At 35.5% G+C, this 24,115-nt stretch overlaps 1 protein-coding gene across 2 annotated transcripts in view; it reads right to left on the bottom strand.

Moving 5' to 3' along the window:
- Window positions 1–22,861, bottom strand: part of LOC148955474 (peptidyl-prolyl cis-trans isomerase FKBP4-like) — a 60,622-nt gene extending 37,761 nt beyond the window's left edge. For both annotated transcript variants that reach the window (XM_089102375.1, XM_089102380.1), the window contains exon 1: window positions 22,796–22,861. The gene's annotated coding sequence lies outside the window, so the exon portion shown is untranslated. The remainder of the gene's footprint in view (window positions 1–22,795) is intronic.
- Between the last annotated feature and the right edge of the window lie 1,254 nt (window positions 22,862–24,115).

Below are 24,115 nucleotides of genomic sequence, written 5' to 3'. Positions count from 1 at the left end.
CATTAAAGAATGTTTTTTCTTAATCTTTGTATTAACAAATTTTCAGTGTTAATTACCCAAATAATGATTCAAGACAATTCTCTGCAGCTATGGATGTGTCTCATGCGATAGTGAAACAAGACCTAGAAGCTCATATGATGTTACTTCGAGTAGAAAACGCTCTATATCCTATCAGGTTAGACAGAAACACCTTTAATATGAAATAAAAATTCTAATGTCTCATCCCTACCATACTTGTATTACATCAGATAACAATTTTAGGGGAGGCAGATATCATTGCAGCTTTTCGTTTGCAGGGATTACATCAAGGTTGGGAATCCTAAACTATAACTTTAGCAATTGGCCACATTTGGTTAAATCCTGCCAGCCGATTTCCCTAAAACAAAAGCTAGTTCAGGCGCGAATCCTAGAAATGCATATCTGTGAGTCTATATAATTCTGATGCCTCTTTCTAGCATTTGAGCTGATACATCATTTTTTTTCTTTTTTTATCTAGCACTTGCCTTTGTAAGGAAATAGAGGCAGTGGTTAAGCTGACTACATTGCATTAAAGACAATAAGGATCTATTCAAAATGCGTCTTACACCTTCACCTGGGTATTGGTTATGTTATACAGCAGAAGAAACTCTGCAGCAACTCCTGTTTTGAGTGTCAGGCAAGTCAGCAAAAAAAAAAACTAAAAGAAGATCTAAATAGGATAGATGTAACTCTAGATTTCTGCTAAAAGAAACAGAAAGGGAAACTTTCTTACAGATTCCAAAGATGTTGCAGTCACTTGGTACCATCTAAAGCAGTGAGAAACTGAAAGGGAGCCCAGAAAGCCCCATTTAAAAGAAGAAGAAAACTTAATAGAGAAGGATATTGCAGACCACGATACAACATCAACACTTTAAGAGATTTATAAAAAAAAATTCTTTTGAAAATTTATCACGATTTATCAGCAGTCAACCCAACCAATCGTGCACCAAACCTTCTTCAACCACACTGTGGTGTTTTTTTGGGGGGATGGTAAAGTCCTAACTTAACAAGAGTGCATACGGTCTGGTATCATAATTTCCTTTTGTTAGTATTAAAGCTCATTCCAATAGGCAATGCATAGAACACCCCCCCAAAAAGTCCCCCCGGACCCTACCCCCAAATATTACCGAAAATGTTCCGCATACGCCCCATCTTTGCTGGTTAAGCTCACTATCTCAAAGCTCACATAATGGGCCAAATTCAATGGATAACATAGTGGTGGAGGTGGGAGCGTTTGTCTCTATCCATGATGAAAATAAAATGACTTTCAAGAGGTCCTTTCTAGGAGGTCCCTTGCTCCAACTCCTCCTTCACAAAACCTTGGAATATACTTAAAAATTTCTCCTGATACCCCCTTTGATATAAAGAAGATAACTCTAATAAGGGTTGGAATTTTCAAATTGTTAAAATACATGTTTTCTTTAAACATTAACCGTGATGGATCTTTGCTAATAGCTCTCCAAGATTCAAAATCAGCAGAAATACTAATTAGCTTAAAAACCCTTCTTAACATCCCAATAAAGTCTGCTCTATGGACCCTAAACTACTACCTAATAAAAACAGTTGTGTATAACATCCCTCCAGAAATACCTATTCAGGAGCTAAAGGAAGGGCTCTCTGAAACAGTTGCCAACCCTATCCCAGTTGCAGATGTCACCCAACTGGGCAAACCAGATACTAATGGCCAAAAGTCAAGCAAGTCTTCCTTTTTCACACTTAGAGGAAAAAACAATATCCCGGGCTAGATATTTCTCTTTGGACAAATGAAACCTTACAAGCCCTACAAGCTAAAGCCGATCCAGTGCCAAAAATGTCTAAAACTAGGACACACAACAAACAAATGCAGTTAAATCTTACAAACCATATACCTCTTCATACTAATCTCTAATGCAGTTCAGTCTATGAACCTACAACAGCCACGGAAAGCAAAAATCATAAATGAATTAGCAAACATGTACCTACCCAATCACTTGCTTATTCAAGCAAATAAGGATCTTGCTTTACTCCTAGCAAATCTAAACATTGACACACAGTCAAATGAAAACTAAGGCAATAAATCAGCACATCTCAATACTTCAGTGGAATGTACGATCACTTTCAGAAAATAAGTTAAATGAACTAATATCTTTTATGAATAATAATTCCATCAATACTGCTTGCCTTCAGGGAACCCACTTGACCAAAAACCAAAAAATAAAATCTCCAGGATATACTATCCTGAGAAAGGATAGGTCATCACATGGGCACCCATAAGAGGGGGAGGGGGGTTCGCCCGTCCCCCCTGGCTGAATGATGTTGCCTTATTTTTATATTTTTGTTCTGAGATTTCTATTATATAGCATTAAAAGCGTCAATTAGACGAGGTTTGCCCCCCCTGGAATTCAGCTTATGGGCGCCCATGGGTCATCAGAGAGAAATGGAGGTTGTGTAGCTTTAATAAGAATAATAATATCAAATTTTGTGGCATTAACTTTCCAAATTTTTTAAATGATGTTGATACAATTGGAATTAATGTTTGGCTGAATAATACCAGAACTTACATAATAAGCTTTTATAACCCTAATGACCAAACTACAGATGCAATGGATTTCTTCAGCTATATAAGTAATTCTAATACGCTAAAAATCATAATTATTTGTGGAGGTTTTAATGCTTACAGCCTTTTGTGGGGGGGGGGGGGGGGTAAGTCAGCAAATAAAGCTGGTAAGTGTATTGAACGTTTCATCTCAAATAATACTGAATTAATAGTTACTACCCCTCCAAATCTAAATATATATTTCAACCCCAAAAGTGGCAAATTTTCCACAATTGTCCTACAAATTGTGTCAATAAATGTGTAATGTGTAATTGTGTCAATACAAATTTATATAAATAAAATTGATAACTTTTGCACGGACCACTTTGCCATAGCTTCTTCATTAAATGAACCCACTAAAATTCTGTGACATACCCCCAAATAAATTAACACTAAAGCAAATTGGGCTATTTTCAAAAATAAGCTCAATGATGAAATTACAAGTCTCACCCAGGTATCATATGTTTCACTTGTAGCAGCTGACACACATAGGCTACTGAAGTTTTGGCATCCATACTAACAAATACAGCTAATCATGTTATCCCCAATACAACAACCAGGAAAAAAAATATCCCTTAACACACTCCTCAAGCATGGTGGACAAATGAATGCCAAAATAAATGGAGAACAAAAAAGGCAGCTAGGTGAACAAATCTAAAAAAAAAAAAAAACATCTCCTGCTATATATTTAAATAAATTACAATCAGAGGCTAATTTCAAGAGGGCTATAATAAATGCTAAATATAATTACTTGAATAATTTTGCAAATAGTCTTTCCAGAGAAACACGTGAGCCAAATATACATAAACTCATAATTTGTGGGAAAAAAACATACCCCAACCTACAACAGTATGAGCTATTATATAATACCCATTATGATAATGATAATGAAAAGACAAACTCATTTGCAACACATTTCTCAAATAAGCCAAGATCAAATAATAACAGCATTACCCCCCCCCCCCGCAATCTCAATAAATCCTATATACCAGCCTCGCCCAGGCTCAGAATATATAACCCACCCGTTCTTAATTCATGAATTGAATAATTCAATACAACAAATTAGGGCTAAGGCTACTAGTAGCTACGAAAACATACACCGTGGATAAAGAACCTCGCCCCTTCTTATAAACAGGAACTCCTAAATTGCTATAATCATGGTCGGGACACAATGACATAATAGGGCAAAAAAGGGACATATTTTAGAAATTTGGGACATAAAAAGGACATATTTTGCAAATTTATGACATAAAATAGAATATTTCCTCGCTGGATACATATTTTTGTATAAAAAAAAATCCATTTTTCACCAAATCAGTATTAAAACTACTTGTCTAGCACTAAATTTACTTAACTACTACTAACAACTCACCGCAGCACCAAGCCACCTGAGGCCAACACAGCTACGCACGCTCCTCCTTCACCCCAATCTATTCAAAGCCTCCCTTTTTACACCCGCCCACGAAGTTCCCATTTCCTTTAAATCTTTCTTTATGACGTCCTCCCACCCCATATAGGGACCACTTACTTTCCGTTTAGCCCTAGATGGATGGCCGAAAAGAACAATCTTCGGCAATCTATCATCCTTCATCCGCACAACGTGCCCTAGCCACCTCAACCTTTCTTTCATTATAGCCCTAGAGAGCGGTATTGAACCACATTTTTCGTATAGCCTATTGATTGAAATACGGTCAGTCAGCCGGGTACTCAGAAGAATCCTTACGCAATTTCTCTTGAAAACATCTAGCAAATCTTCATCCGCTTTTCGGAGCGCCCATGCTTCACAGCCATATTTGACCACTGTCATCACTGTAGCTTCTAATATTCTAATCTTGGTTTGCAGACTTATCTTCCTATTCTTCCAGACTTTTTTTTAACTGTGAAAAAATACCCTGAGCCTTGGCTATTCTATTTTTAACATCTTCACTGCTCCCGCCACCTTTACTAATAATACTACCAAGGTAAGTGAAGCTGCCCACTTGATCAATCTTTTCATTACCCAACGTCACCTTTTCATCTTCACTTATTCCTAGCCTTAGTGACTTAGTCTTCTTAACATTAATTTACAAACCTATTCAAGCACCCTGAACTCGCAAAACCTCTAAAAGTTCATTCATGTTGCTCACACTTTCATCTAGGATGCTTAAATCATCAGCATAATCCAAGTCCAGGAGACTTTTTCCTCCCCATTTGATTCCGTGGTCCCCCCATTGCCTTTCCTGTGCTCCTTAAAATAAATTCCATCAAAATAATCCATACAAAGGGGGATAGAAAACAACCCTGCTTAACTCCTGATTTAACACAAAACCGGCTGCTAACCTCATTTACTACCTTAACCGCAGCAGTATTATTCTCGTACATAGCACTAATCACTTTAATGTATTTGTCTGGTATACCATACAAGGATAAAACCTATACTAAAACTCTTCTATCAATAGATTCGAACGCTTGCTCATAATCTATAAAACTGAGGACCAAAGGTGTTTGAAAACTAAGGCACTTCTCGAATTATTAGCCTCAGAGTGAAAATTTGGTCGACGCATCCTCTACCTTTTCTAAAACCGCACTGCTCTTCTCTTAAAACTTTGTCTACGGCATCTCTCAGTCTAAAAAGCATCATATTACTAAGTAATTTACTACCTACAGAGACCAGACTAATGCCTCCAAAATTACCACACTCACTTTTTTAACCTTTCTTATAAAGTGGCAAAAGTAAGGCTTTCATAGACTCGTAAAGTACTCCCCTTTTTCAAAAATCATATTCATAATCTTTAGTAACTTTTTTCTAACTTCAGAGCCACCATATTTAAGAAACTCATTTACCACCCTATCAGCACCTGGAGCCTTATTATTCTTCAATCCTTTTAGTACTGTTGCTAATTCCTCCTCACAAAACAAATCTTCCTTCACATCCAAGGTATCACAAACTTTTTCATTTCCCTCTATATTTTTTCCTGCGACTCTATCTTGGTTAAGCAAATTCTCAAAATGTTCGGCCCATCTCTCTTTAGTTTTTTCCTTATCGCTAATTGCGACCCCAGTCCTATCTTTAACTGGTCCAAGTCCTGATTGACTACTCCCTCTCAATTTGTTAACATGCCAGTACAATATTTTTCTTTTATGCCGTCTAGCTGCATTTTCCAGATCGTCGGCAATTTTATCCATGGCCTCCACTTCACACCTCCTTAGTTCATATTTTAATGCTTTCTCCACTTTCTTTACATTTCTTTTGTTTTCATACGATCTATCACTCAGATAATTCTTGTACAAGTCCTTTCTCCTTTCTATTAAATATAAAGCTTTTTCACTAATATTCTTAGCTGCAGTTCTAGCTTTCTTCCCTAATACACCTTCAGCAACTTCACAAATTATTTTTCTAAAATTATTCCAACCATCTTCCACATTATCAAATTTTAAACTCTGAAGTTTGGTATTCAACTGTTCCTGGAAAGTTTCTCTCAAATTTTTATCCTGGAGTCTACCAGCATCATAAAGTCTTATGAAACAGTGACCATTTCGGAGCTTCAGCTTCAAACGGAACATCGGTACTGCTAGATGCCGCTACTTACTCTTAACATCTATAGCGGCACTCTTACATATCATCGCGTCCTGTTATAATTCTGCAATTTTTTGATATACTGCAACCTAATAAACAAGGTTTGCTGTCTTACCATCACGTGAATACAATGTTAACTTATGAGCCATTTTATGACCAAACACCGTATTGGTTATAACTAGATTGTTATACCTACCTACAAAATTGCAAAAGTCTGTATCCATTACTGTTTTCTTTTCCTACACCAAATTTACCTAACTACTTATTTTCTATTAATTTTTTTACAAACGTTATTTTTTTTCAAAGGTTATTATTTTTCGGAGTTGCTTGCTTTTTCCCGCAGACAACTATTTGCAGATACTCATGAAATTCTTTACAAGTTTGTATTCTTTCATCTATAAACGATTTTATTTCTCCTTGTTTTTACGCTACAGTCAAGATAATAGGCAAGCAGGCACTTTTTTAGTTAACAATCGCTTCCGTCTTCCAATAGTCAGGCAAAACGTCTATCTATTTATCAAGTATTATTAACTGAAAATAGAAAGTTAGCAAAAGAAAAAAAAAAATAGATTCTTGGTGATCTGGAATCAATTTTGATATCAATAGATGTAGGCCTACCAAAAAATTAGCTTATTGTGCTGATTCCAAATATATAATATTTTTTAAGTATAGAGTTACCCATTAGTGGGTCTGAAAAAAATTGCCAAATTTTCGAAAAAGGTGAAAAACACCCCATAAAAGTCAAAGAATTTGAATGGAAATCACGCCAACAGATTCAGCGTATCAGAGAACCCCAATATAGAGATTCCAAGCTCCTATCCATAAAAATGAAATTTTATAGTGTTTGCCGAAGAAGCATAACGGATTCGTGTTTATTTGTTCTTGTTGCTTTTTTCAGGGGTGATCATATCGAACCAATAAAACTAAAATTTCGCAAGAGGGCTCGTTCAAACGAAAATTAAAAGATCTAGTGTTGTTTTTAAGTGACCAAAAAATTGGAGGACAACTAGCCCCCGTCCCACACCCTTTTTTCCTGAAAGTCGTCTGATCAAAATTTTGAGATAGCCATTTTGTTCAGTATTGTTGAAAGGTACAATAGATATGTCTTTAGAGATGACATGACCCCTCAGAACCACCAGAGGAAGGGCCGCAATTTATGAAATTTGGCCATTGTTTACATATAGTATTTGTTATAGGGAAGAATACCGACATTTTCCAAGGGAGGAAGGAGATGGATTCTTCTAGGGATGGATTTTCTATAGGGAGAATTTCTCATTGGGATGGAAGTTTCTGGGGGTGAACTTTTCAGGGTAAATTTTACATGGGGAGAATTTACCAGAATTTGTATACAGAATGTTTGTTATTTGTCTTTTTTCTCGTTGTTGATCCCATTGTACATGTAGAGGGGCTCTGAGGGAACTCTCAGGCAAAAGTTTTCAGCAGTTGGAATTCTCTTGGGATCTTTTTTTTTGGGGGGGGATTTTCCACGGGAGAAATTTCCATGGGGGGGGGGGGGGAATTATCACCAGGAGAAATTCTTCATGGAAAAATTCAGGGGGATAAACTTTCCGGGGGGGGGGGGGTATTTTCCAAACAGGGATATTCGCCAATGACCTTAAAAAGGATCAGGAACTAAATGAATACAAGTCTTTCTTCAAATAAAAGTATGGTAAGGAGTATTTTTCAGGCAGAATCGTAAGCAAAAAAAAATTCTGGGAAGGATTCGCAGCAGGGATGGAATTGTCAGGGGGTAATTTCCCAGAGGAAGAATTTTGCATGGGAGGAACTTTATAAAGAGGAATTTTTCGTGGAAAAATTTTCCACAGAGGGGGTGGATTTCCTGGGATTATCTGAAAAACGATCAGAAATAAATACAAAAACTAGTTTTTCTACCACAAAACTAGTGATATTACAACTTAAAACTTACAGAAATTATTTCGTATATGACGGGGGCTACTTCCTCCTCAATACCCCCCTCTCTAAGCTAATGTTCGACTTTTTGTCTAATTTTTTAAAGAACGATTCTTGAAACACAAGGGCCGTGCCACCCTTGAAGTGCCCCCCCTCTCCACCCTTGGTGGAAACGGGTGGAACCACCCCTTCCACACACGTATTCTTTTCCCTATATGCATCCAACAGAAATTTTGTTAAAAATGGTCCAAAGAACATACAACACTGCTCTTGATGTTTATACAGCCCATAACGTCCCTGGGGCAAGGGTTGTAAGTCATACGCCAGGGGCATATACGGTTTTAGAGAATGGGTAGTCGTATAAACTTCAGATGGGGCTCATTTGACTAAAGTTTAGTGCCCTTTGTAAGAGTCAAAAGTGATTTGAGTGCAACCCCCCCCCTCCCCCCGCGCCTATCAGTTCCGAAAACCAGCATCCAATCAGAATTTGTAGACACCTAGTTTGTTCAGCATTGTAATTATGCCTTTGAGGATGTCACCCCTCTGATTGAAGGGCAACCCAGCTTACCTAGCACTCCGCAACGTCGCTTGACTTCTGGATTTACCTTATGCCTTGCAGAAGATATACTCTTAGCTGCAAAGAGTTTTCACCACGAATGATGATGCCAACCCACGTGCTGGGCGCAACTGCCGAGTGGAGCCCTCAGCAGTAGGATTAACGTATACTATGACACTAAGTTTTTTACTCCTTATGTGCTCGTATGACTTTTGTGCTTTCACAGTAGTTCATTTCTTTTGGTCGAGGTAAATGAATCTTTTTCGTTTTCATTATATTTGCTGTTAATTGATCACTTTAAACGAAGTTTACAAGTAGTAAAAAAACTAGTTTCTGATATTTCAAGATGGACATATTATAGACAAAATATGGACATAATTTGGCTAAAAAGGACACATTTTTGGATGCTCAAGGGAAATATTCATTGACCAAAAGTTGGCAACCCTGTACCTCATACTCAAACTGGTTTCAGGAAACACCACTCCTCGGCAGATGCTTTTATCTTGTTAACAAATGCAATAAATAAATCCATATCTAAAAATAATGTCCTAGCTGCTGCATTCATAGACTTTGAAGGGGCATATGACAATGTGAACCACCAGGTCCTTTTAGCTATTAAATAAAAAAACAAGTTTTCTCAACTGAAAGTAAGGAGCAACATTAAAACTTAAACCGAATAGAAATTTTGTTTGACAGAGTCAAACTTTAGCGTAAAGAGCAAGGCGTTGAGGAAGGGACAGTCCCTTTCATATACGAAGTAACTTCTGTTCGTTTTAAGTTTTAATGTCGCTCCTTACTTTCAGTTAAAAAAAATATTTTTTTAATTTAATTTCTGAAAATTTTTGAAATAATGCAGCTTTGATTTTGGCTCACTGTACAAGAATAATCAAAACGAAATTTGCATATTAATTTTACTTTTTTTTGGCTAAATGGCTCTCGAAATTTAGTCAATATCTCGCTCTTTACTCTAAAGTTCGAATTTTGTTTGAATCACAAACCCCTGAATCGCAAAGGTTGGTTAAATAGAATAAATAGCTCTCTTGAAAGTACTAAAAAAAAACTGTAGCATAAAGGGCGAGGTATTGACTAGGGGGCGAACCCCCTAATATATATAATAATTTATCTTCGTTTTAAGTTTTAGGATCGCTCCGTACTTTCAGTTGAAAAAACTTGTTTTTTTATGTAATTTCTTATTGTTTTTTAACTAATGCTGGGAAATCCAGCGCCCCTTCATACTAATGTCCCTTCCCCAAAGGAAACATCTTCAATGGAAAGATCCTCCCCCGTAACCCCCGCCGCCGCCCCCCCACCAGAAAAAAATCCCTCCTGAAGCATCTGTAAACTTCCCATTAACCAATACTATATGTAAAACATGGGCAAAGTTCATAACTTGCAGCCCTTACCCCGGGAACTGTGGAGGATTAAGTCATACTCAAAGACATATTTATTAGATTTTCGACCATGCTGAACAAAATGGATATCTCCAAATTTTGATTGGGTGACTCCGGGAAAAAAATGAGGATGGGAGGGGGCAGTGGCAGATCCAGGGGGGAGGGGCGAAGGGGCACCCCCTAGCGTAGTCTAAAGTAGTGTAATTTACTTAATTAACTCAAGTTTGCGTTAATTAAACTTGCTCATAACGCAATTTTATCGGATAAACCTATTTTGCACCCCCCCCTGAAATTTTTTTTTCGGATCAATCTATTTTGCGCCCCCCCCCCCCTCAAAAAAAAAATCCTGGATCCACCCCTGGGAGGGGGCCAAGTTGCCCTTCAGTTTTTTTGGTCACTTAAAAAGAGCACAAGAACTTTTAATTTCCGTTCAAATGAGCCCTCTCACGATATTCTAGGACTAATGGATCGATACAATCGCCCCTGGAAAAAATACCAAAAACAAACAAACAAACAAAAAAACAAAAAAAAACGCATCATTGATCTTATTTCTGGCAAAAAATACAAAATTCCACATTTTTGTAGATAGGAGCTTGAAACTTCTATAGTAGGTTCTCTGATACGCTGAATTTGACGGTGTGATTTTCATTAACGTTCTATTACTTTTGAGGGCTGCTTTCCCCTTTTTTCGAAAGTATGGCGATTATTTTGAGGCCTATAACTTTTGATAGGTATATCGAAACTCAATAAAACTGGCATATTTGACATTAATATAAAAATCTGATTTTTTGATGCATCTATTGTTATTAAAATTCTTGTTTTTAGAGTTTTGGTTACTATTGAGCCGGGTCACTCCAGCTGTTTGAAACTTACAAGTCTTGGATTACCCCCAAAGCTAGTACCCTTTATAAAATCTTTCATAAAAAATCGAAGTTTCATTGTTTGCGTAGGTTCAGCCTTCTCAGTCCTCACCCAAAACTACAATAACTAAAGGTCTTACACAGGGTGCGATAAGATAAGATATTTATTTTAAAAAATGACTATCACTAGCCCCGAAGGGCCGAATTCGCATTTCGGAGTCATAAAACAAAATCCTGAAAATAGCACAACAAATAAAAAACTGTCTAAACAATGCAAAAAACAACAATATCAGAAAGGCAAAGCCATTCATTAGTAAATAAAAGCGTCAAATGTAAGAAAGTTACAAAACTAAAAAGTAATACAAAACCAAAAAAAAAGATTGAGATAAAAATAGCATTAAAAAGGTTAAAAGAGAACATATAAGCAAGAGGGAGGGAACAAAAGAACCAAACAGACACAAACTTGGGTATCACCAGCACAAAAAAACACAAAAAAACTAGTGGTTCATTTGATCAGTAATGAAGGGGACAAAGGTTTTTTCATACCTGGAGGTTAAGCATAAAATGTTTTCCGCGCGAGGGTTTATTATTGCATTTTTTGCAAACCGGAGGCACAGCATTCCTCTCCTGTGCTCAAGAGTTTCCAGCCTGGCCCTTTTTTTAGAAGGAGTGAATATGGTACCATAGCTTGTTTAAAAATTATTCTTAGGGCTCTTTTTTGAATAGATTCAATTTTTCTAATTCATCACGGGAGATGCCAGGATGCCAAAATGGTTAAGCATATTCAAGATGCGGGTGGAAGAAGGAAGTGTAGATCCTTAAATAATGGGATGGGGGGACGTTAAATTTATTCGAAAGCTTAAGGAGAGACATGGACACATTAGCTCTATGGACAATATCTTTCACGTGGATATCCCACTTTAAATTAGAGAAAATTTAACCCCAAGTAATTTAAAGGAAGACACAGAAATATCTGGGGGGATACAGTTGAGGAAAGGGGTGAAGTTTTAAGGAAACAAATTGGCAATATCATAGATTTAGAGGGGTTTACTCTCATATCTAACTCCGCAGCGTCATCTGCCATATCACTGAGAATACTCATAGGATTACTTACTAGGCTTCTGTAGTTGCTTTCTACACCCATTAGATCATCCACAAATTTCCAACTGTTAGAAGATTCCCTAACAATGCTATTTCGCTTGACAGAAAAAAGGAGGGGACCGAGAGGTGCACCTTGGGGTATTCCACTGTGTTCAGGTACATAACTTGGATAATAACTCTTATATTTGACTACCCGTGATCTAGCTGACAAAAATGAGGCAACCAATTTAACCAGGAAAGAATCAATATTGAAATCAGTTACAAGCTTCTCAACTAATATATTGTGGCTAACAAGGTCAAATGCTTTTTGAGGTCTATAGACATTAAATATAGCCATCAATTAGGTTTTTCGAGAATTTTCCCAATTGAGTCAATAAGAAAACAATGTAATGGAATGTAGAGGTGGATTTGATGTTCCCGAATTGTCTCAGGTCAGTGAGAGGTAGGATTTTCTCCTTTAGCTAATCTGCGAGGAATCATTCATATAGCTTAGAGAAAATGGGAGTGAAAGAAATAGGATGAACACCTTCAAAATCAGGTTATCCGTATTTCTTTTTTAAGTGGTTTATTAAACCCTGTTTCCAAGTTTGTGAATATTGGCCAGAATCAGTAATCTCATTGAAAATAACAGACAAGGCTTTGAGAGAAAGTCACTGAAAGCCCTAATAAGAGGAAACGGGATATCTAAAGGGCAGACACTTGTTTTTCGTAGTTTCCCAATTCTTCTTTTGAAGAATGGCAGAGGTGCAGTCCTGAGCTACCTCCTCTTCTCCCTAGTTCTCTGGGACATGAGCCTCCCATTCACACATTTACAATATACTAATGTTCTGGTACTATGGTCAACTGGCAACACCTTTGAGACTGCACGTTCAAAGTTGCAAAAGTCACTTTTCCAATTTGAAAAATTTTCTAAAAATCAGATTTACCCATTGCACCCACCAAGTCGAAAGTCATCCAATTCCGCCATGAGCAAAATAATGATAATGCAAAACTAACTCTAAATGGAATAATTATTCCAAAGGACAATCGAATCAATTACCTAGGTTTCATACTTGACCAAAAACTGTATTTCCACCTTCACATCACAAACACAATAAAAAAATGCTATAGGAAAATAAGAGTAACAAAAAGACTACTATCCACACCCTGGGGTGGTAATGAGAAAACTTTACTCCAATTAATAAATCACATATAAGACCTTAATATTGATTACAGGCTCATTGTTTATAGTGGTTGTGCAAAGACACTGATGCAAAAAACTGAAACAAAACAAAATGATATAATCTGTTTCATATTTGGTCATAGGAAACCAACATGTACTAAGTTTCTGCTTACTGAGAGTCGATTATCAACAATAAATGAAAAACAAAGCTTTCTTTTGATAAATTATCTGACAAAAACTGAAGCCAGTAGCTCACATACCCTGCATAACTGGTTAAGAAATCAATGTATGTATAGAGGCATTGCAAATGAATATGCCAATACCCAGAAGAAATTCCCAGTGCCAGCAAAGTCTATTGCACCTACATTCCCCCAAAACCCTCCCATGGAGTCGGTCAATTCCCATAATAAACACTAATTTCTCAATATGGACTAAAGAACCTACCCCCATTGCCTTCAACCAGAAAAAAATTTGCCGGGATTTAATACAATTACATATAAAAACCATTTCCAAATTTTTGTTGATTGGTCCAAAATGAATGAGAAGGTGGCATTTGGAGCTTTTCTACCATCCCTTATTATTACAATGGGTGAGAAAATGTATGATCATCCATTTATAACGTCTACGATTGAAAAATCATAATCATTGCATTTAAATCAGAGCATCTTATAAATAGTAAACCCTTAGTTCCCAACGTACATAATATTTTTGTGTATTCCGAACCTTTGTCCGGCCTAGAGCTTCTGTATTTCGCTTTTCAGTATAAGATGGATATAGACACTGTTTGCTTTCTTAGCATTATTGATACTCTTGCTTCAATGGGCACTAGAACTTACCTTCAGTATATTTCAAACCACTCAGGTAGAACTGGTAACCATCAGGCGGATGAAATTGCAAAAAATACTCTAAATATTGACCAGCCAAGTGGGAGACCAATCCCCATTAGAGACATTTAGTACTAGAGATTATCAGAGGCAATGTTAAGTAAGAATAATCCAATTTTATCTCCCTTCCCCAATAAACACCTTTGCAAAATTTATGATAGAATTCAATCTGGCTCAAATGGGCTAAATTTTCAGGCATTTTCATAGCAGTTCCCTAATTCAAGTGGCTCAGTTCCCTCCTCCCCTCTTTGCAGGTATTGTAATATAACAAATGAAACAATAGACCATTGCCTATTTGAATATAATATGCTGACATCTGCACAGTAGGCTATACCCTGCAATATAAACTGTTAAAGCGCTTCAAACACCACAAAATCTCACTATCAGCTAAGAGTCTAGATGCCTATGCTTTCACACAGAGCACAGAACTCAATATATATCCGCTTGTATTTCAACTTCTAGAATCAAAAGATTTACAGAAAGAAATCTAAGCAGATTCTAGATAAATAAGAAGCAACCAATTCAGTAGCTCTGTTCAGCTCACAGAGTGAATCAAAATGAAAAGGGCTGAATAGTCTCGACTGAAAAGCAAACGTTTGCTGAAAGAGAAGAAGAAGACCACCACAGATTGTCAGCCACTCTGGGTGATATCAACAAACCCTTTTCATGCATCATCACCAACGCCTTGACATTCATCATGAATAATAGGACCAGTAAAATGTCCACTGCAGACTTGTTCTTTAGGATAGAGATTGCACAAATTGTGCAAAGTGTCCACTGAACACTTTCAAGACTCTATCTTTAGGATATTGGGGAGAAAATCCACAATGACAAATCAAATGTTGCAAACCCAGTGGGAGGGAGGACTTTGGTGGTCTGCATTTATGAATGATATAGGTTAATTAATTATTTTAGAATATTTTAACCCTTTCAGTCATGGCCAGTTAATGGCAAAATTACAAAAAAGTACTATACTTCCTGTTTTACCACATTTACTCAGGTCAAATATTTTCCCCTGATAGTTAAGGGCATTTTGCTTCCTAAAATCTATCAGTTTAAGATAAGATTTTTTTTTTAACTTTCAAAAATAGATATGAATACATCCTCTGCATCCGCAAATAGGACAGAAATGGAATCATTGAAAAACAAGAATTTTCTTTATTGAAAAACATGAAAAAGAAATCATCAAAAATAAAATAAGACTTGGTACTTTTTATAATAATATTCGTACTGTAGCTAGACAGGTCAAATCGGTCATAGTTTAGTGATAGAAGTTAGTAGGGGGGGGGGGGATCAGCTCAAGGAATTGTTTAGTTGTTTTAATTTTTAATTTTAATACTTAAACCAAATCTCCAATATAGGTCCAAATTCTCTTATTATATTAATAAGATTAAAAATAATCTTATAATATTAAAAACTTTAGCGTAAAGTGCCAGGTATTTACAAGACAAGGGGGCAACTCCCCTCACATACATAATCATTTCTGTTTGTTTTAAGGTTTAATGTTGCTCCTTATTTTCAGTTAAAAAAAACTTGTTTTTTTTAAAATTTAATTTCTGATCGTTTTTTTAAAATAATGCTGAGAAATCCGGCTCCCCCTCCATGGAAAATTCCCTTCTCCCATGAAAAATTCCTCCATGGAAAGATCCTCCTGCGTAAACCCCCCGACACCCACCCACCAGAAAAAAACCATTGAAAACGTCTGTACACTTTCCAATAACCAATACTACATGTAGACAATGGACAAAGTTCATAACTTGCAGCCCTTCCCTGGGGACTGTGGGGGGTTAAGTAATCCTCAAAGACATAGTTATTCAATTTTTCGACTATGCTGAACAAAATGACTGTCTCAAAATTTTGATTTGGTGACTTTGGGGAAAAAATTAGCATGGGAAAGGGGCTATTTGCCCTCCAATATTTTTGGTTGCTTTAAAAGAGTGCTATAACTTTTGATTTTCGATGAAATGAGCCCTCTCTCAAGCTTCTACAATCACTGGTTTAATATGATCAACCCTGAAAAAAAAAAAAAAATACACACATCCATGATTTTCCTTTTGGCAAAAATGCAAAATTCCACATTTTTGTACATAGGAACTTGAGACCCCTGCAGTAAAATTCTCTGATGTGCTGAATCTGATGGAGTGATTGCCATTAAAATCATTCTATGTTTTGGGAATCTTTCCCCCTTTTTCAAAGATTGGACAATTTTTCTCAGGTTTGTAACTTTTGATGAGTACCATTAAATTTGATGAGTCTTATGTGCTTTGAATAAACACCAGAATTCGATTGTTTTGACGCACTGTATTTATTGTTATTAAGGCTCTTAGAGTTTGTTCTGTTTTTTGGAGTTTTGGGTACTATTGAGCTGCATTGCTCCTTACTTACAGTTCATTGACAAAAACTGTTTGATACCATGCCAACTTCCTACTATTTTTGCTTTTCTTAATATCTCTTCTAACCAACTCAAAAAAAAAAGAATTGACATAAATGTACAGAGGATTATTACCGTTACTAGTCACATTTCACATAAAGCCAGGACTACTTTTTTGACATTTATCCCTGCATCAGTATACTGTACAAAATGTCTGCTGCAAGCATGATAAAGTGAATCCAAACAAAACATGTATATTTTTCTCACAATTAGAAATTATAATGAACACATAAAAGCGTTACTAACCCATACTCTTTATCTATTGTTTTCAGCTTCAACAGACATCATTAGGAGACCGAACTTCGCATGGCAAAAGGAATTTTAAACATAAAAAATATTCAGTACCCCCCCCCCTCCTCCCCCTTCTGCAAATGTATACATCCCATACCCTGTTTTGTGCACACACAAAAATCTTTGTGCAATTTGCTAAAAAAAATTTTTAACAAAGATACAAAGAGGAAGACAATTTTCAAATTCCTGGAGCCAATTTTTTACAACTAGCATCCCTGGCAAGTTTTAATTAATGTAAGGTTCCAACTGCAATGCTGCCAAGAATTGTTCGGATTTTCTGGATATTCTTAATCAAACAATACTCAACAAGTAAGTTAATAGATCATATATTTTATCAAGTACTTTAAATTAAAAATAATGCAGCTATTTCAAATGTAAGGAAAATTTCCAGGGGGATTTTCCATGGAGGAGAATTTCCACGGGGGGGGGGGGGATATTTGTTTGCTGAGTTTTTTCAATGACAACATCCTTTTTTGTTATTTTTTATTTTTAACAACCCAAAGTGTACTAATTGGATGCCATGTGACACTTTATTATTGCTTTATTAAGTTAAACTTATAAAGAGCAACCAAATATAAAAATTAGTTAATCAATGAGCTCACAATTAGCTCTCTATGATGTCCATGTGTCTGGACCAGCCTTTTCATTCCAAAGATGTTACCCAAATTGTGCTTTTAGTGTACCATGTGGCACTTTATGTCTAATATATACAAAATATGACAAGATATAATAATTAGCTTTTACGAGCCCTTAAACAGCTCTCTATGATTTCCCAGTGCCTCAATAGCAACAAAGAAAAGTATAAGGACATCACTGTTGTCCATGTAGAAAAGTAATTTTTCCTTGTTTTGCAATGAGGGAGGTTGTAATTTTCCTGTATAAGGTTTCAACAATGGCAATTTAAAGGGTGTACTTTTTGATTTGTTAAGATATCATTTTCAAATCACATGCAACTGAATGACGCAATGCACAGGGCTTTTGGAATAGTGCATAGTTGAACTGTGAGATTTAGTCTTGGAGTTGTTTAGCTCTTTCTACAATTAGCCATGCCTTGATGCAACCTACTGCAAAATACTTGATAACTGGGGAAACACCCCCCTAATTTCTGCTATTAGATTCCTTTTATTTATATTTGTATGCTCCTATGAAGGTACTTAATTAACTAAAAAAAAAATTGTATAACTTGCCCTCCCCCTCTCCTGGTATATTGGGCCTAAAACCGTTGCTGTATTGAATTTATGTAATTATTGTACACTACTCAACACAGCCTGAGTACCAAATAAACTTCTTGCAAACCAACAAAACCTTTCTGACTAGAAACCAACAGATTCTAGATAAATAAGAAGCAACCAATTACATAGCTCTGTTCAGCTCACAGAGTGAATCAAAATGAAAAGGGCTGAATAGTCTTGACTGAAAAGCAAACATTTGCTGAAAGAGAAGAAGAAGACCACCACAGATTGTCAGCCACTCTGGGTGATATCAACAAACCCTTTTCACTCAGCAATCAAATTAAAATTAAAAATAATGCAGCTATTTCAAATGTAAGGAAAGTTTCCGGGGGGATTCTCCATGGAGGAGAATTTCCACAGGGGTGTCATAAATAAGAAGCAACCATTTACATAGCATGTTCCACAAAAATGTCACCCAAATTGTGCTTTTAGTGTACCATGTGGCACTTTATGTCTAATATATACAAAATATGACAAGATATAATAATTAGCTTTTACGAGCCCTTAAACAGCTCTCTATGATTTCCCAGTGCCTCAATAGCAACAAAGAAAAGTATAAGGACATCACTGTTGTCCATGTAGAAAAGTAATTTTTCCTTGTTGTTCAATGAGGGAGGTTGTAATTTTCCTGTATAAGGTTTCAACAATGGCAATTTAAAGGGTGTACTTTTTTATTTGCTAAGATATCATTTTCAAATCACATGCAACTGAATGAAGCAATGCACAGGGCTATTGGAATAGTGCATAGTTGAACTGTGAGATTTAGTCTTGGAGTTGTTTAGCTGTACAGTACAGTTGTAAAGCTTGTTTACAGTACAGTACAGCAGCTCATTGCTGAGAGCCTTAGTAAAAGCCAAGTCCACCTCTTAATTTATGTATGTTTGATGTGTGTGTACTGTTCATATACATATTCCAAAATGCTTTAGAATTTAACTATGTAATGTCTTAATAATAACTTTCCTTTGCTATTGCTTGAAGAAAAATGTCAAATTGAAGACTTGAGGAAAGAAAGAGCAATCTTTACTTTTTAACCACTTGGTGCACCCCCCCACCCAATCAGGTGGAAGAGCATCCTGAGGTCCCAGGATCAGGACAACTGGGCTTCTATGTATTCTGTGAACTCTAAATTCAGAATAAGCATGAACATAGGCTCAGCAATGTAAGAGTTGATCCAAATTGAACTATTATTATGCTTGGGACTGATATTCAGAGACCATGTGAGTGGTAAGTTTTTGTCAAGTCATAGTCTTGGTCATAGCAACAACTAAGCCCTGTGTGAGTGGTCAAAAGGATGTCCAAACTTTCAGTCCCTTGACTATTTCTATAAAAATTAGCTTTGTCTAACTCTCAACTTTGATGTGTTATATAATGTTGTTAAAAATATAATTTGTATCAATTTCTTTGGTTATAACAGGCTAATAAAAGCAAGAAAGGGCAGAGCTCCTTGCTTTCTTTCATTGGCTTCAGATTCAACTTTAAAAAGCAATGGGATTTGATCCCTATTTACATCTTCTTATAGTAGCACAATAACAGAAAATGAAGACAATCTAAACATTGAAACTATGAAATCAGCTCAACCCTCTTGTCCCTACCCCCCCCCCCACCAACAAAAAATGATGGGGCTACACACCTGCCAAAGGACATGCTCTAAATGACCCATTTTCAAAGACCCATAAGATGGTGTAACTTCATAGACTTGCACTCCATACTCTCCAATGTTGAAAACATAAGTGGTACAGTTTTCATCAAAATTGTGTCAAATTTCAATTTTTTTAAGTTGAACTCCAATTGTGTGTCAGGAAATTGATATACCACATATATTTATTCCAGTTCTATGAGAATAATTCTGTTAAAAGACTACTGATTTTTGTTCTTTACACTTATTTTCAGCAATAAAATCAACAAACAGGGCTCAATGATTTTTTCCAAGTCTGATGTTCTTTTCTGAGGATAGAGTGACTCAGCTCCACTTTTCGTCTGATTTTCGCAGTATTTAGTCATGATATTTTTATTGGATTCTTCTTTGTGTTTTGCTGTTTTCTTTGTTTGTATTTCAGTGGGGTTTTTTCCTATCTTGTATATATTTTTTAGTTTTTTTTTTTCAGGTTCATCTAGTATAAGGACTACAAGGAGAGTCTGGCTAAGGAAAACAATAATTACCATTTCTAAATCAGCTACAAATGGCAACTCTTCCTCACTAGACAATTTTTTTTTAGAAACATATTTTTAAACTTTTGGTTTCTATTACTGTTATTTCCCTCAGAAGCAAGTACTCAACTATGGGTATATTTGGGGCAGTTTATACTACTGACCTATGGACAAGAGGAACATACCACTAGAAGCCCTCTTTTATTCTTTCAAATATAACAATTACTTTACTTGGAAAATCAATATTAAGCCCATTACATACCCTTAAACACAATACCTTTTCTTATTATTTTTGGCTACATAATAGAGTAAATATCTGTATGGTTCATATTATTGCCCTACAAATAAACTGAACATACCACTAGATGCCATTTCTTATGCTCTTTCTGAATGTAATATTTGCTTTTCTTTCAAATCCAATTTTAAGCCCTGTTTAAGGACCCTTGAAAATAATAATTTTATTCTATATTTTTGGACATAAAAATGGGTTATAACATTTGTTTCAAACTTACTATTTCATAATAAATCCATTTTCCAAAAATTGTATAACTCACAAAAAATGATTTGGCAAGATTAAGTTGATTAAAAAAATTAAAACAAATCTGCCATGTTTTCTTTGTGTTCTATTAGGCAGCTTTAAAAAAAAATGCCATTTCACCTATATGTAAAAAAAAAAAATATATCAAAGCTGACAGAAGAAACATGGCAGGTGGGGAAAATGGAAAAACTGTTTTCTATATTTTATCCTGCTTAATAGTGATAAAACAATGCTTGTGGATTATATAACTATTTATAATCAAATAATAAGTTTGAAATCCATAGTTTAAGCCTTTTCTATACCCAAAACCTAGATATTTTTGGTCATTATAAAGTGTTTAAAAAGGAGTAAAATCTGTATTACAAGAGAAGCAATTATTATATTTATAAAAAGCATAAAAAAGGCATCAAGTGGTATATTTACTGGTAAAGTTCTACCAAATCCTATTATTGAGTTAGGACTAAAGTGAATACACCATTTGATACCCTTTTTTATGCTAATAACACATATGATAATCATTTCTATCAGAAGTGAATTTCAGCCCCTCCCCCCCTATAAATACCAATTCAGGGTTCGGTATATAGCCTATAGGGGGGGGATGAAATTAATTTCCGATAGAAATGATTATTGTATTTGTAATCAGCATAATAAAAGGCATCAAATGGTGTATTCACTTCATTCCTAACTCAATTTGGTAGAACTTTACCTATTTACTTTATTCATAAGTCAATAATGTGATCAGCAATATATTCACCCATAATAGGACTAAGAACAACAATTCTTGCTTCATTATATGCAGAATAGTTGTAGCTAACATATTTCAACTGCAGCTCTACAATACTTAGTGCTTTCAAGTGCTTTCTGGTACTCAGCACTGTAAAATTTGATTCAATTTATTGGTATACCAGTTTGAACAATAGTGATGCAAACAATTGTAGGCTATATAAGTGGTATCTAAAATACAAGAAAAAGGTATCATCTTTGAGGGTCTGTAAAATGCTTAGGTCAATATCTACCAAATCATATTATTGAGTTAGGAATAAAGTGAATACACCATTTGATGCCTTTTTTTATGCTGATTACTAATATAATAATCATTTATATCAGAAATTTATTTCAGCCCCCCCCCCCCTATATAGGCTATACCTAACCTAACCCTGAATTGGCATATAGGGTAAGACACCCAGTAGTCGGCCACCCGCCTATTCTCAGACATAATCTTTTATGCTATTTTAATAACTAATTTACAATGAGCTGTTTGTATGTCCGAGTTTAGGCAGAATTGTCACTTGTTAGTAAATTCAAAAATAGGAGGTGCTGTACAAAGTGAAACTGAATTAGTAACCTACTTGTTCAGAAATTCTTCAGAAATTTTTTGATACAAAAATTGAGTTTCTAGGTGGTATAATACAGTAATTAGAGTAGTTTAAATGTCAAAAAGTTTTCAAAGTGATTAAAGTGTCCAACTACTGGGTGTCTTACCCTATAGGGGGGGGGGAGGGTTGAAATTCATTTCCAATAGAAATGCTTATTATATTTGTAATCAGCATAAAAAAAAGGCATCAAATGGTGCATTCACTTTAGTCCTAACTCAATAATATGCTTTGGTAGATATTGACCAATGCTTATAGCCTAATTGACTTTCTGAGTAAAGCAATTATTATATTTGGAAAGAGGATAAAAAAGTCATCTAGTGATATATTCATTTTATTTGTAGGTCAGTAATATAAACTGCCCCAAATTTATCAAATTATGAAAGAGCATTGAAAAGGCATTAAGTGATGTATCCAAGCTAAATTAGGCTAGGGCTAGCCTATGTTGTAAACTAGGCTATATTTCCAAATTAGGCTAGGCTAGACCTATTTTATGATGTTTTAAAATTGTTTTCAGAATTTATAGTGCTTCCCTGTGGATAGTGGGAGTACAAAACCAGTATCATACCTACTAAGCTATTGGCCTAGCCTAGTCAACATAATAGCCTACCAGACCCATAAGCATAGCCTAGAGAAAAAGATTTAGCAGTGGCCTAATAAATGAATATCAGGAAGATGCCAATTTATAAAACTTGAACAAAGAATTCAAAATCCATTTTGAAATAAACAAAACTAACAACTGATAAACACAATCATTTGACTACTTACGTTTAGTCAATGGGAATAGATTTTTCCAGAATAAAATATTAGAATTCTATACAACCAAGGGACGAAATTAAAGATCAAAAGGAATGAATGTTATAGGTAGCGCTATAAGATTTATTTTGCTATTCGTTTTTAATCTACCCAGTGATTTAGCCATTCACTTGCCAAGCGTTCAAAGGAGCAAATTGTGCCTTAAAAATATTTTCCAAATCTCAGCATTGGCTAACTATCTAAAAGACAAATGACCTATTTGTAAATTCTCCTAGGAGACTAACCACCATTGAGAGCTTTTGAGAATCTCTGGTTAGACACAAAATTTGTTTGAAAAAAACTATAAAATTTAATATCCTCTGTGTTGGCAAGGTTTTTAACCAAAGTAGTTAGCACCATAGGGAACCAGTGGCGGATGCAGGGGGAGAGGGGGAATCCCCCCCACCCCCTAGCGTAGTTGAAAGTAGTGCAGTTTACTTAATTAACTCAAGTTTGCGTTAATTAAACTTGCTCCTAACGCAAGTTTATCGGATCATCCTATTATGCGCCCCCTCTAAAATTATTTGTATTAGATCAACCTATTTTGAACCTATTAATATCTCTATCTCCAGCACAAAAATGAAGGAATTTAACGGTTTTTTTTATAAGATTTCTTGGAGATTAATCTTATGAAATTGAATTAAACAACTTGAACTTGAGTGTCTATCAGCTTTTAGTTTTCAGTCCTTTATTCGAATCTTTTATCCAAAATCTAAAAGGTGTGTTAAGACCAACCAATCAGTTCTAAATATTCTGATTACGTAAAACAAAAAAGTTTATGATATGGAATGATATTGGACGATATTGGAAGATTTTTATGGTATCAAATCCCTTAAATTGCAACAACATATTGCATCTGTGGCGGTTCTAGGCCTGGGCAAGGGGGGGGGAGGGAGTGGGAGCCCCCCACCCCTAATTTCTGTTATTAGATTCCTTTTATCTATATTTGTATGCTCCTATGAAGGTAATTAATTAACTAAAAAAAAAAATTATACAACTTACCTTCCCCCTCTCCTGGTATATTGGGCCTAAAACCGTTGCTTTATTGAATTTATGTAATTATTGTACACTAATGAACGCAGTCTGAGTACCAAATAAACTTTTTGTAAGCCAACAAAACCTTTAAAACTAACCAGAGAATTTGATACCTTTTACTAAAAATAAATATACAAAGAATTTTCTATCTGAAAAAGATCGAATTGCAGCAACAGTATATTGAGTTCTCAATCAGTCAAGCAGAACAAGCAAATAATGAATTTGATTGGTTTCAACCTTGAATGTTATTTAAAAATT

Source organism: Artemia sp. Qi Xiang Cuo, chromosome 2 (genome assembly GCF_049724085.1).
Source record: "Artemia sp. Qi Xiang Cuo chromosome 2, ASM4972408v1, whole genome shotgun sequence".
Classification (NCBI taxonomy): Eukaryota; Metazoa; Arthropoda; class Branchiopoda; order Anostraca; family Artemiidae; genus Artemia; species Artemia sp. Qi Xiang Cuo.
The sequence above is the reverse complement of the archived record's forward strand: the minus strand, read 5'-3'. Positions and strand labels throughout refer to the sequence as shown.